This window comes from Haliotis asinina, chromosome 5, assembly GCF_037392515.1.
Source record: "Haliotis asinina isolate JCU_RB_2024 chromosome 5, JCU_Hal_asi_v2, whole genome shotgun sequence".
Taxonomy (NCBI): Eukaryota; Metazoa; Mollusca; class Gastropoda; order Lepetellida; family Haliotidae; genus Haliotis; species Haliotis asinina.
In genome coordinates this window covers 30,631,273-30,645,202 of record NC_090284.1, presented here as the reverse complement: position 1 = coordinate 30,645,202, position 13,930 = coordinate 30,631,273, and the positions used below count along the sequence as shown (strand labels likewise).

Genomic DNA, 13,930 nt, shown 5'->3' with positions numbered 1-13,930 from the left:
TTATCACTGCATATGGAAGACTTCTGGTTAGTCATAAACGAAACGCCACTTTTTTAAAAAAAAAACACTTGTGGTTAATTAATACCAAGCACTTAAAAGTTGCTAAAAAGCTGTTTGCTTCTCTCTCGGCCGCAAACGAAACCGCAGACAGGTTACGTAACTCTGTCGCCAGAGCCCTACAGTGACGTCACAGAAGGAACGATTTCCAGTTAAATGTATAGAAAATGTGTAGGCAGCTCGTCATTTTGCTGATTTTTCGACGTCACCAAAGACACGCCGAATTGTTGTGTTGCCATCAATTGTTCCTTGGGGTTGAGTGATGGTGTCACTATGCACAGATTTCCACCAGACTCCGTAGTTTGTGCTTAAATTGGTTGTTAGTGTGTGCAAGTGAGCTTTGTGGAAGCCTGTGGTATATACTAAATCGGATGGTTCGCCCCCCTACCACACTTCCAGGTTAGAAAATTGAGTTCAAGTTTCATTGAGTTTATAAAATAAAGACTGCTTACTACACATTGCTGACCGAAAGGATTTTGCATGGATATAACGCTTTCTTTCTCAGAAACGAGGTTGTGGTCGAAGTGACAATATTATCTTAAGTAATATTAAATTGACCCCTTATATTGACCGCTTCCAAGAGTGAAATTGTTATGTTATAAGCAATGTCATGCAAAATCCTATTGTCCATCAATAAAATACATATTTTACTTACAGTAGAAAGTAATTTTGCATTTGTAAGTCGGTGAAAACAAACTTAAATAGCATTCATGGTGCACAGGGTGCTGCCATTTTAGAAAATTGTGAAGTCAAACCCATTTGAATTAATGAGATTATCATGGAATAATAATTTATACAAAAATTCATTTATTACCACTACAAGCATTATACATTAGGATTCAGATATTAAGAAAATATACACATAGCATATTAATTTCATCATGATCAGTGACAGCTTAGAGGAAGACACAAGCTTAAAGCAAGAACTAATTTCTAGATCTACAAATCCACAAGGGTTTAAAATTACAAGTGCATTGTTTAAAGATGTTTGTACATAAATCCTAGCCTGAGATATTCAAAATGCCACAGTTAGACAAACCATTCATTAAGACAAAAGCTGAGTCTAGACAGTTTAATAAGCTTCTTTGAAGAAAACATATCATTAGTACAACAGTGTGACAACATTTTTTAATTAAGGTCATTAAGCCATGGCCCAGTGAAGCACATCTATTGTAATCCAAGCTATTATAATTGACACATCAAAACAGGCTTGGATAGAACTAGCCCAAGCATACAGTACATGTGCCAGCAGGATTAATGCCACTTAAGATAGGATCAATAGGATTAAGAGCACTCCCCCCTGCCTGGTTATTCCAGTAGGTCACACCCCTCTCTGTATATTCAGTATTTCATTGGCTATTATAGGGCACCCCCATTTTGTATCTTTTAACGAGCCACAACCTTTTTTTATTGTTTCAAGTTTAGTTAAATAGCTCCAACTGCATTTGTCCATCAGAAGGGTTTAGACTTCCAACTTAGATCAACTCTAGCCCTTAGCCCAGAGGGTTGTACCGACTGTGGCCACCCCTGTTATTCTATTTCTTGCTAATAAAATTGTAATTAGCTTCTTGTGACTTCGGAACCTGAATTAATTCCCCCAAGCAGACCAGCACGCCAGTTAGATAAGGGATTTCACTGGTACGCTCATTTGGACCCCGAGACTCTTATCATAATAAGATTATGGTTTGTTTTCATCAAGTTAGAAAATCAAAACTACATAAATATGTATTTGAATCATTACCAAAAGAAGTTTGCATGACACAACCTGTAACATAACCTAAGCGAGGTCGGGGTCGAAGTGAAAATATTGCGCAATAAATTTCTTCACTTGCTAAATTTACTTGGTTTGTAATGTTCACTCACCAGTATGTAGACAATTGTCAATATACGTCTTTATACTTGGTCTCATAATCCTTATTACTTTATAATCATACTTGTATGCATTTTGAAACTTAATAAAAAGAAGCGATCTGCGAATGTATAACAGGAATGTAATATGTAGACATTTCATAGTTTGCCTTTATGAATCATAATTTGCACACATGCCCTAGTGTATGTCGTCTGCATCATTACACTTCACAACGAAAACATTGATTCTGTTGAAAGCTATGACAATTTATTAAAAACAAAAATGCAAACATAAAAATCAAAGTTACAGGAGCAATGTCAGGCTATTACCTTCTTCGAGGAATGTATCCATCAATATCCACAAAAACAAGTGATATATAATTCATCTGTAGATTTCCCAAGTGATGTGTCTTTTAACAGTCTAATATACCAAAACATGATGTATCATTTCACGTTTTTCACATTGCTGTATAGTTTCATTGGTAAGAGAGCACACCTGGCAACTAACTGCATAATGTGCGTCATTCATTTCCAGAAGTTGTTTAGTTAGCCAATAATGAGCAATCAATCAATGTATTGGTGGTCAATCCTTTGAAAGAAGGGTGTTGTTTTACATAGACACAGATACGACAGAGTGTATTCAGTATAGATTAGTAAATGTACATACATAAACACTACCTTTTGACAACTCCCCCATTTAAATCCCCATAAAACTAATTATTCAATCTGCATGTTATCGGTTAATCCTTTGATCGATCCAGACAGGAGACAAAACTAAATGATAGTAGATTGTGAGAACATATAGCTTTCATTTTTCTCAACACCTTTCGCGATTTCAGGTTTGTACAAACCTGTAAACGAAATAGTTTAAACCCTGAAATGTAGATGAATACTGCGCAGACCCTCATTTCTATACCTACTATTACGTCACGGAGACGCGCCGCTCTGATTGGTTGAAATTTCGTTTGCGGCTGAGAATTGTGCACTGTTGACAAAAAGGTCGATTTAAGGTAATTAAAGATCAAAATGAGCAGTTTTAATGATGGGGTTTCATTTATAATGATGTCAGCAAGTGATTTTGCATTTGTACCCTATTAGAGTATATGTGACCTTTAAAGAAAATGTTGTCCACACATTTTGCTACCCTGCGATCTCAGCGTCACAACTCAGACTTTACTATTTCACTACAGTAGATATTAGTTTGTCTCTTTGTACTTCTGGGATGACCACAGATTATCCCAGGCAATGAAAGTTCTTCACAATACAGATCTTTAAAAACTGACACAAGTTGGCTATACTGTCCAGGAGCAAACACCAAATATTGCTTCTTTCATCAGCTTTTACAAAATTTGGGTCAGTAAGCATTGTGTCAGTTTTCCTCCCATGGATGTCAGTGTCAGTCACTTCATTCCAGTCATCCTGTGGTAGAGTATGAGTGAGAGTATCTGTTTTGTTGAATGTTTCATCTGATGTGATGTCTCTTCATCTTGTGGACTGAGAGTAGCGCTGTTATCTTCAGGTTCAACCTCTGTGGGCTGGTAGGTCCAATTGTCATCAAGGGTAATGTTTTCTCTCTTGTACAACAGACTGTTTTCCACAAGCCACTGTGCGGCCATCATGACTTTGTGTGGCCGTATGTTCTTGTTTATGACAGCTGACTTATAGGAATGTCGTCTCTTTAGTTTCACTTATACAGTGCCATCCTGATCTTCGAGAACAACATTGGAGGGCACATTGACCATATCACTGTGAACCTTAAATTGACGTCCTCAGGGTGCCTGAAAGATCTTCATGAGAGGAATTCTGGTAACCACCAGGTGTAGCTCAAGCGAGTGCAGTCCTGCAAGTTCTGGAGGAATATCAGGAAATGCCATGTCATTAACTACGGCACATGGAGGGATCTTGTTGTTTTTTATATGTTTCCTGCATGTGTTGCAGATCCACTCTTTGCCTTTTTCACTGAGTATTCCTCCAATACAGTTTTCTGCTATGGGTGATGATCTTACTGATGTTGCCAGGACAACAGAATTCCCCACAACATGTACAGACGTATGTTGGACCTTGGACTTTGTGAAAAGACTGAACAAGCTGATCTAGAGTTTCATGAGATCTTTTCTTTCTCTTCATTAATTTATCATGAACTTGTTCTTGCTGCCTAACTTCAGTATTCTGTGGTCTTTTTTCTCCTGGCAGATCTATCATAAGCCAGCTCTAATGTTCTAAAGTTTCTGTCTAAAGCTCTCCTAGCTCTTTTATCTCTTGTTTCTCTCTGTCTTTCCATTATATGGAAAAGTAAATTCGTACTGAGTTTCTGTCGCTTTGTGGGTGTTTCCCTTTGAGTTTCTTGGTGTCTGTACGAGGGATCAGCTCTCTTTTTGATCCTCCCTTCTGTTTCTCTGTCTGCTTCTTGGCATCTGAAAGCCAGATCAGCTCTCTTTTCTATCCTCCCTTCTCTTACCCTTTCAGCTTCTTGGCGTTTTTAAGAGGGATCAGCTCTTTTGTTTCTTTCGCTCCTTTTCAGCTTCTTGGCATCTGTAAACTGGATCAGCTGTCTTTTCTATCGTCCCTTCTCTTTCTCTTTGAGTTTTTTGGCGTCTATATGAGGGATCAGTTCTCTTCTTTTTCCTTTTTTCTGTTTCCCTTTCAGCTTCTTGGCGTTTTTAAGAGGCATCAGCTCTCTTTTGTTTCTTTCGTTCCTTTTCAGCTTGTTGGCATCTGTAAACTGGATCAGCTGTCTTTTCTATCGTCCCTTCTCTTTCTCTTTGAGGTTTTTGGTGTCTATATGAGGGATCAGTTCTCTTCTGTTTCCTTTTTTCTGTTTCCCTTTCAGCTTCTTGGTGTCTGTAAGCCGGATCAGCTCTCTTTTGATCCTGCTCTCTGTTTCTCTTTTAGCTTCTTGACATCTATAAGTGGCATTGGTTCTCTTTCGTTTCGTTCCCTCTCATTCTCTGTCAAGTTCTTTTCGTTTATAGACAAAATCAGTTCTTTTACTTCTTCTTTCTTGTGTTTCATTGTTTTTGAGTTTGTTTCTGTTGATACTCATTATCAAGCCTCTTTTTTCTAACTGCTTTCTTTATCTGCTGTTGCCGTATTTTTCTCAAATCACATGGTGATACTTGGCTGAGCATAGATTTCTTTGTCTGAAGCAGTTTCTGGTCTTGAAAATAACTGATCAAAGACACATCATTCGCAGGTTTTTCAGTTATAAAAGGACGATTATTGTATGTTTCCAGAGGGAAGGGCCTAATTTGCCAATCTATCAAACAGTCTCTAAGATGAGTTTGCATGAGATGCTTGTACCATCTGTGGTTCATGGGATCATCAACCATCAACTTTGTCAAGGCGTTTGCAGTTACAAACATGGCATTCATGTTTGTATTGCCCTGTAACGGAGGCAATTTGTAATGAACCTGAGCAGGATTAACATGTTCATAGAGCACCTCTAATTGTGCACAAAGCGAATAAACATGCTGTATGTTCTACATACTGTCATATACAAACAGTTCTCTATCTTTTTGAGAATAGACAAGATAGTGAGCATTAGGAAAGTGTATCTGCACATAATCCACATGTCTTGGAACCTTTTCATGTTGCTGCTGCTTGTTGAGGGTCAGTACATAGAGGCAGGATGGCCTATATTGTCTTGATGTGAGGAACTGTGCATTTAGGAGCTGAGTTACATAGTCCTTTGTGTCAACGCTGACCATACTCTGCAGGACTTCATCTGGGTTCAGGTGAGTAAAGGATTCTTCATGTACACCTGGGTTCTGTAAGTAAATAGAAAATAAATTACAATAAATACACTTAAGTCATGTTAGCGATGTAAAACCATAAACAAATCTAATTTTGCTTACAGATGATAGTTGCAAGTTTGATACAGATATCTGAATATCAGTAGCATGAAATACAAATCTTACATTGATCATGGAATCCGTACAAAATATAGAGTACTTGATTATTGACTAGGACAAAAAACACACTCCGGCAGTTAGTGTGTGGTTTAAGGTATCATTTAAGATTATTACACTTATAAAGTGATTTGTATGCAGGATGCTTGTATTACTGCAGACTAAAACCAATATACCAACTGAGATACCATGGAGATGTTTGATATGAATAACCCACTCAGACACAGTATACTGAGTAGACCAGAACTTTTTCATTCACTTGATGCCAGGTAAAAGGGAAGGTAACAAGTACCATCTTATGGTAGGATGCAGACAGGCATCAAATCCCCGATCGTCTACTCCCCAAGTGGAATATCCACTGGAGCATGGAGATGGTAAGAAGGGTTGGGCAATGTATGTACACACCCAAACTTGACTTGGTTGGTGAGGTTGACATGGTAGGTGTGGTTGACTTAGTAGATCTGGTCGGTAATGTTGACTTGGTAGTTGTGGTTGACTTGGCAGATCTGGTTGGTGAGGCTGACTTGGTAGGTGTAGTTGACTTGGTAGATCTGGTTGGTGAGGTTGACTTGGTAGGTGAGGTTGACATGGTAGGTGTGGTTGACCAGATAGATTTGGTTGGTGAGGTTGACTTGGTAGGTGTGGTTGACTTGGCAGGTCTGGTAGGTGAGGTTGATTTGGTAGGTGTGGTTGACTTGGCAAATCTGGTAGATGTGGTTGACCTGGAAGACATGGTAGGTGAGGTTGGCTTGATAATTGTGGCTGACTTGGTAGATCTGGCAGGTGAGGCTGACTTGATAGGTGTGGTTGACTTAGTAGATCTGGTAGGTGTTGTTGACTCTGTATGTGTGGGTGACTTGGGAGATCTGGTAGGCGAGGCTGGCTTGGTGGGTGTGGCTGAGGTGGTAGATTTGGATGGTGAGGTTGACTTGGTAGGTGTGGTGGACTTGACAAATCTGGTAGGTGAGGTGGGCTTTCTTGCAGGTGTGGTTGACTTGGTAGACCGAGCAGGTGAGGGAGGCCTGGTACATGTGGTAGCCTGGTTAGATGAGGATGAGGTAGATCTCTTCCTCTGTTGATCACTCAGTTTCTTTATCCGTTCTTTTCATGGCATCCTGTCTTAAGAGATTGAATTAACCTTTGTGAATTTAGGAAAAGAAAATAGGAATTCAAAGCACAAATGTGAAAAAGAAAGTGAGAGATATGATCTGTTAAAAAAAATTTCCATGGAATATGCAGTACCTTAGTATGTGGCTGATATCGTTCTAGATGTGATTGTACTACTGTTTAGATATGCAACCTAAAACAAAAGCACTAAAGAATTTCAATACATACAAAAGCTTAACCAACACTGGTAAAAAGCTGACAACCAACTTGAGACATGATATTTGAGTCCCTACAGCTTTCTGCAATGAAAAAGAAAATGCAAATGAAAATAACAAACTAGTATCACTAGGTTCAAACAAAAGAAGAAGAAACTGAACATAATGTTGGTGATTAACTTGCTGTCACAATACAAGATCGGTCTAATTATCACTATCAACATGTGCTTCTTTTGTATGCAAAGAAACTGTAGCAGCTGTTGATGTAGCTGTAGCAGTTGGTATGTCATAATCACTCGTTGACACTGACAACAGAGCCATGTCTTCAGAATCATATCCATCAGTCTTTCTCTTTTGTGAAAGTTGTTTATGCAAGAAAGTCTGCATACACTCAAGCCCACTCAACACCAACTCTTCACTGAAGGTGAGCGAACTGGTCTTGAGCTGACATCATATCTGCATTGAACTGCTTACTTATAGTTGATAAATGATCAGAGCACCTTCCAAGATGTTGGAGTGCATCTGCATGATTGTTCTGAGATAACTCATACAGTCCAGCACTCAATGAGACCTCTCCATCTTCCAGAGCCGATACCACCTTGGAACGGAGATTTGTCAAGATGTGAGTTGACAACCTAGGCACCTTAGCGAGGCTGCTTATGGGAGATAGGCAGGATCCTTGAAATTTTGGTGGAGTTCCCAGAGACTGGCTGTTTTCATTTGATCGTTTGGATTGTGTATTGTGGGATGATTGTTAATCCATGATATCCCTAGAACTAACTAAATCCGTCGCCGACATCCATAACAAATTAATACCAAAAATAACTTGGTCATTTTTTGGTTCAATTGGGATTGATTTGTGAAAAGCAGTAGGATGAAGAAAATGCGTGAAAAGAATCACTTGTTTGACTATATCAAGGTTGAGTTTTCATTTGCATGCCATTCCAATCATCAGCAAGTGAACAGCAAAAACATGGCATGTCTGATGGATGCCCAAGCTGACAATACCATCAGGCAGCTATTTCAAAATATATTATCACTGGACATTCACCTGAAAGAGCTTAAAATGCTAAATTATTATTGTAATTGTACACAAATGCGGGAACAAAAAGCCTTTATTAAAGTGTTATTGTTTTAGAGTCGAAATAGAAACAGCACTACCAAGGACAGGATAAAACATCTGCAGTGTTTTCACTAATAATAAGGTTGCTGATGAGGAAGGTTGTCGAGGTTTGTGATGAGGAAAAAAAAAAATGCAATATTAACTGTAGCCCTTTAGCCATGAAAAGCAAGAATTTGCTCAGGTAATGAAGCATAAAAGCATGATTTTACAACTAGAGACTATGGTTAACAGTGACTGGGAGTATCTAGATAGGTTAAAAGCAAGGTTAAATAAGATATTGGGGGACGACAGAGACTAGAGGACAATAATAAAGTGACGGGGAAAGTGCAGATTTAAGGTGCAGGATTACATAACACCAACCACCAAAGAATAGAAAAGGATCACACCAAAATATTCAAAATATAATCACCTTAATATTCCATCATGCTGTTCATGTTACCGGAACTCATTGTATGGAAGTAGACTACTTGGAGTGCCATGGTCATGTTACTGGCACTCACTGCGTGGATGTAGGCTACTTGGAGTGTCATAGTCGCATTGATGTAAAAGGTTGTAATCTATGTCAAAAGTAGTAGATATGTAAATGACACTAACAACTTAATGTTTATCCAATGGTAATAGACAAATCTGAGGGAAAAAAGAAATGACACAACCCGATCAAAGAATCTTTATTTTCCTAAACCTGCATAAAAATGTTAAAGGGAACCATATTAAAGTGCATATCCTGTGATTTTTCGTCCACTTTGTTTCCATGGAAACCTAAAACATAAATAAATAACAAAAACCTGTAAATAGCAAAAGGCACCAGTTTCGAGTCTGGCACACGTTTCTACCAAGTTTTGGTGAAAGATAATACGTTTTTGAGTTTTTTCTTCCGGAAACAAAACACACCTCTCACTTTGAGACTAAGTCCGAAACGTTTAAATTGAAACTGAGAAAATCATAAATCACAAAAACCTGTAAATAGCAAAAGGCACCTCGTTAGGTTCTGACTGATGTATGTAACAAGTTTTGCAGAAAAATATTGAACGGTAGTTTAGCTATGCTCGGGAAATGAAGCCCATCCCTCCATTTTGAGACTAAGTCCAAATGTTTCCATGGAAACCAAGAAAATAATAAATCACAAAAACCTGTACAGAGCAAAACGCACCATTGCAGCTTCTGATTGGTATATCTACCAAATTTTGCAGAAAAATATTGAACGGTTTTTGAAGCCCACCCAACCATTAGATTAAATAATGTTCCATTGAAAAACAACAAAAAAATGAAAAAGCCAGCAATCTGTAAATAGTAAAAGGCACAACTATAGGTTGAGATTATTATATCTATCAAGTTTGGTCTAAAAATATTGAATGGTTTCTGAGTTATGCTTCAGAAACAAAATGATTACAGATGGCGGATGGGCAGATGGGCAGACGGACAGACAGACGAAGCATCGACTATATCCCCCTGGCATGTAAAAATAGTTATGCCCAAAGGCGGGGCAGAGACAACAACAAAGATGGCTGCCCCCATAACCAAAGATATGCTACGAGAGAAGAAATAGCAATTATATCCACCATAAGGTGAATAAACAAGAATAAGATGGTGCAGGAACTAACCAAAGCTATGTATACCATGAGGAGACCACACATCGAAATATACACATCAAAAAACAAGTGATAAGTGCACACAAGGTAGCCAGGTAAGTGAAGTTATTCTTTTCTTCACTCACGTAACATCAAACAAATAAATATACCTACCGTGTAATAATAATCAAAACACAAGGTAGTAGGCAGAAACTATAGCGAACCAAACAAACGTCTGAACGCAAGTAAAAGTGAATTTTGAAAGGTCCACGCTTGCGCGGTTCAGGAGATCATGCCACTTCCATGCCTATACATTCATTGATACATGAGGTTGCCATTCATAGGAATGGCGAATCAACGACTGTCTGATCTCATCCAAGCGAAGCATGTGGTAACATGCATAAGTCCTATGGTAAGGTAAGTTAAAAATTTATAATATCATGTTTTTTTAATCTAAATTTAAGGAACATATAATTTACTTTTATAACCTGTTGTCACTTTACTTTGATATAGATTTCTATATATAAATATACTTTATATTTATTCATCACCATCTATAGATCTCATTTCGTTTTGACAGATTATTTATCTTAACAAAAAGATTAAACCATTGTGTGTTATTTTATATTTGTTAGTTTTATTAACTGATGTATTTTGTTATCACACTTGTTTTTGTATAATTTGTTACAGATCAGTTTTCTTCACATGCATGAACTTATTTAACAAGTCATCAGAAGATAACATATCCCCCCGGCCCCCACATATTTGAAAGGACAAATCATCTGACAGTTACTTGTGTTTTCAGACCAAGTCAGAATTGTTTCCATGGAATTCCTGAAAAATATAAATGCCATATATCTGTAATCAGAAAAAGTCACCATTTCAAGATCTGTCTCGTATATATGTCTCGTAGATATGAAATGGTTTTTAAGTTGTGCTCCGGAAACGAGGTCAGCAACATGTTCATGGAACCGAGAAAATAATACATCATAAAAACCTGTAAATAGCCAAAGGCACCACTTTGGGGTCTGCCACACATATCTACCAAGTTTTACTGACAGATATTAAGAAGTTTTTGGAGTTCTGCTCCGGAAACGGAACACACCTCTCACTTTTGAGAGTAAGTCCAAAACATTTCCATGGAAACCAAGAAAACATTAAATCACAAAAACCTGTACATACCAAAAGGCACCACTTTAGATGCTGATTGATATATCTACCAAGTTTTGCAGAAAAATATTGAACGGTTTTTGACTTCTGCTCCGGAAACAAAGCCCACCCTACCATAAGACTAACACCAAAATGTTCCATGGAAAAACAAAAAAAATATAAATGCCAAAACTCTCTAAATAGCAAAAGGCACAACCATAGGCTGACACTACCATATCTATCAAGTTTGGTCTAAAAATAAATGATTATGGACAGACGGATGGATGGACAGACTGACGGACAGAAGAGGCGTCAACTATATCACCCCGCATTACATACCTGGGGGGATAAAAATGCCCAAAATCTGTAAATAGCAAAAGGCACAACCATAGGTTTAGATTATTATATCTATCCATTTTGGTCTAAAAATAGTGAACGGTTCTTGAGTTTGCTCCGAAAACAAAATGATTACATGCAGGGAGGATACTTACTTATAATAAGCATAACCATGGGCAACGCGTCCACTCCAAATCAAACTGCATACCTTGATCTCAGGGACAGGCAAGGATTTCATCAACCTGGAATGGCAAACGCCTTGTATGTATTGCACTTACAAAATGTGTACATGCATAACTCAAAAACCATTCAATATGTTTAGACCAAAATTGGTAGATTTAATAAACTGAACCTATGGTTGTGCCTTTTGCTGTTTACAGATTCTTGGCTTTTTTTCCCCAAGCCTTATATCTGTAAACAGCAAAAGGCACCACTTCAAGATCTGTCTCATATATCTACCAAGACCTTTTGAAAGGTATCAAATGGTTTTCAAGTTGTGCTCTGGAAATGAAGCCCATTCCTCACTTTTTAGACTAAGTACAAATCGTTTCCATGGAAACCAAGAAAAATAAGCACGACAAACACCTGTAAATAGCAAAAGGCATCACTTTGGAGTCTGCCTCACATATCTCCCAAGTTTTGTTGAAAGATATTTAGAAGTTTTTAAATTCTGCTCAGGAAACGAGGCCCATCCCAACCACTGTATATAGCAAAAGGCACAACAATGGGGTCTGCCACACATATCTACCAAGTTCTGCTGACAGGTATTTGGAGGTTTTTGAGTTGTGCTCTGGAAACGAAATGTTTCCATGGAAACCGAGAAAATAATAAACCACAAAAACCTGTAAATAGCAAAAGGCACCACTTTAGGATCTGACTGGTATATCTACCAAGTTTTCCAGAAAAATATCGAAAGGTTTTGAATATTGCTCAGGAACCCATATAAAAGAACATAAAACCTCTATAGCCAAGGCAGACAGCAAATCTGGCCTGTCAGATTTTGTCAAGGAAAAATCTGGACTTCACAAAAAGGAAACTGCTCGAAGCCACTGAAATTTGACGCAAACCTTTGATCTTTAGAGACCAAATATACTATATACCATCGGGATGTGAAGAACAAGTCAAACTATAGAGTATCAAAGCACTGTGTCTATTTGTTGTTACTACTTAATCCCCTTCATCATTGGCTTCATCACTAGTACTATTTGTTGTGTAGTGGGGACTAGTTATTATAGATGTGTGTGTGTTTTTTATATTATATTAGTTCAGGGTATGAATGATAAATTCTGGCAATATCAAAAGGGTTTTCTTACCAGTGTTTGCAGAGACATGTGGGTGATGACTGTCACTGCTTTGTGAGGTTTGGCTTGCTGTTTTAGGTGCCACGATAAACTGCATGCACTTGAAGGTTCCATTCCAGAGGTGGGTGTCTGCACTGCGCTTAATGGGACAGGCCCGTATATTTGTTCCTAGACAGACCAGTCCTTGTTTCTTGACGATACAGATGACCCCTCTCTCACAGTGAAGGACATAGTAAGGTGGCTTGTCAGGGAATAAAGGTATTTAGTGTTAGGGATTTATTTAGCAGTAGTATTTATTTCAGGCCTGTATTGGTTTGGGAATGGGAAATTGTGCCTGATAATTTTTTTTGATTCTGGTAATGGTTTTTGCATTGTTTATTTTGGGCTTTGTTTTCTTTGTCAATAAAATGGTGAAATGAAATACCTTGTATGTCCTGAATCACAAGGCCGCATCCAGAAACTGGGGAAACAGCGTGGACGAGAATTTTGTTGATGGATGGATAGGTATACATCAGGAGTTAACTCTCTTGTGGTAAACATAGCCGTGGGACAGGAAAAAAAACAATGCAAAGCAGGAACACACATATAGAGTGAAGGTTACACAAGAGACACAGAACATGCCTGTTACAGTTGTTCTGATTCCCTACTGGCCTCATCCAATTGTGTACCACTTGTTACTCTATTACATGCTTCTGTCAATGTTAATCTGCTGTTTGTGACAACATATCAATCGGGTATATAAGACTTTTAACTTGATAACGATGTGAGATTCTACATCAAAACATCACTTAAAGTAATTAACAAGAAGTTGTAATCCATAAAGTTTTGTTTCATTTTTGACTAACCAACTTTTAGAATGACCAATAAACAAATATCTTAGTATTTTTGCCTTATAGTCCTAGTATAATTGTATTTATTATATGTTTATGCACTTTCAAACTTCATACTAATAACATATTTAATACATTGACTAAGTGAATCATAATTCACACACTCATGCTCTGAATACAACTGAGTGCATATTGTCCATGAAGAAATTTATGGCGAAAAAAAAAGTAAGTTGAATGATTTTGTTGAATGCTACAGCAAATGAATAAATACATAAAACAAATAACAACATCCAAACTGTCTAATGTTAGAGCAATAATATGAGACTGAGTGAGTTTAGTTTGAAGCTGCACTCAGAAATATTCCTGCTATATGGAGGCGGTCTGTAAATAATTGAGTCAGGAACACAATCCAGTGATTAACAGCATGAGCATCGATCTGTGTAATTGGGAACCTATGACGTGTCAACTAAGTCAGCGAGCCTGAACAC

The 13,930-nt window shown here is 37.9% G+C and overlaps 1 long non-coding RNA gene across 1 annotated transcript; it reads right to left on the bottom strand.

The window, feature by feature from the left end:
- Positions 1–4,483: 4,483 nt before the first annotated feature.
- On the bottom strand, positions 4,484–7,708 carry LOC137283532 (uncharacterized). Its single transcript, XR_010956860.1, has 2 exons — positions 6,219–7,708; positions 4,484–5,672 (listed from the first exon to the last, which is right to left on the bottom strand). It is a non-coding gene; the product is annotated as an uncharacterized lncRNA (long non-coding RNA).
- Between the last annotated feature and the right edge of the window lie 6,222 nt (positions 7,709–13,930).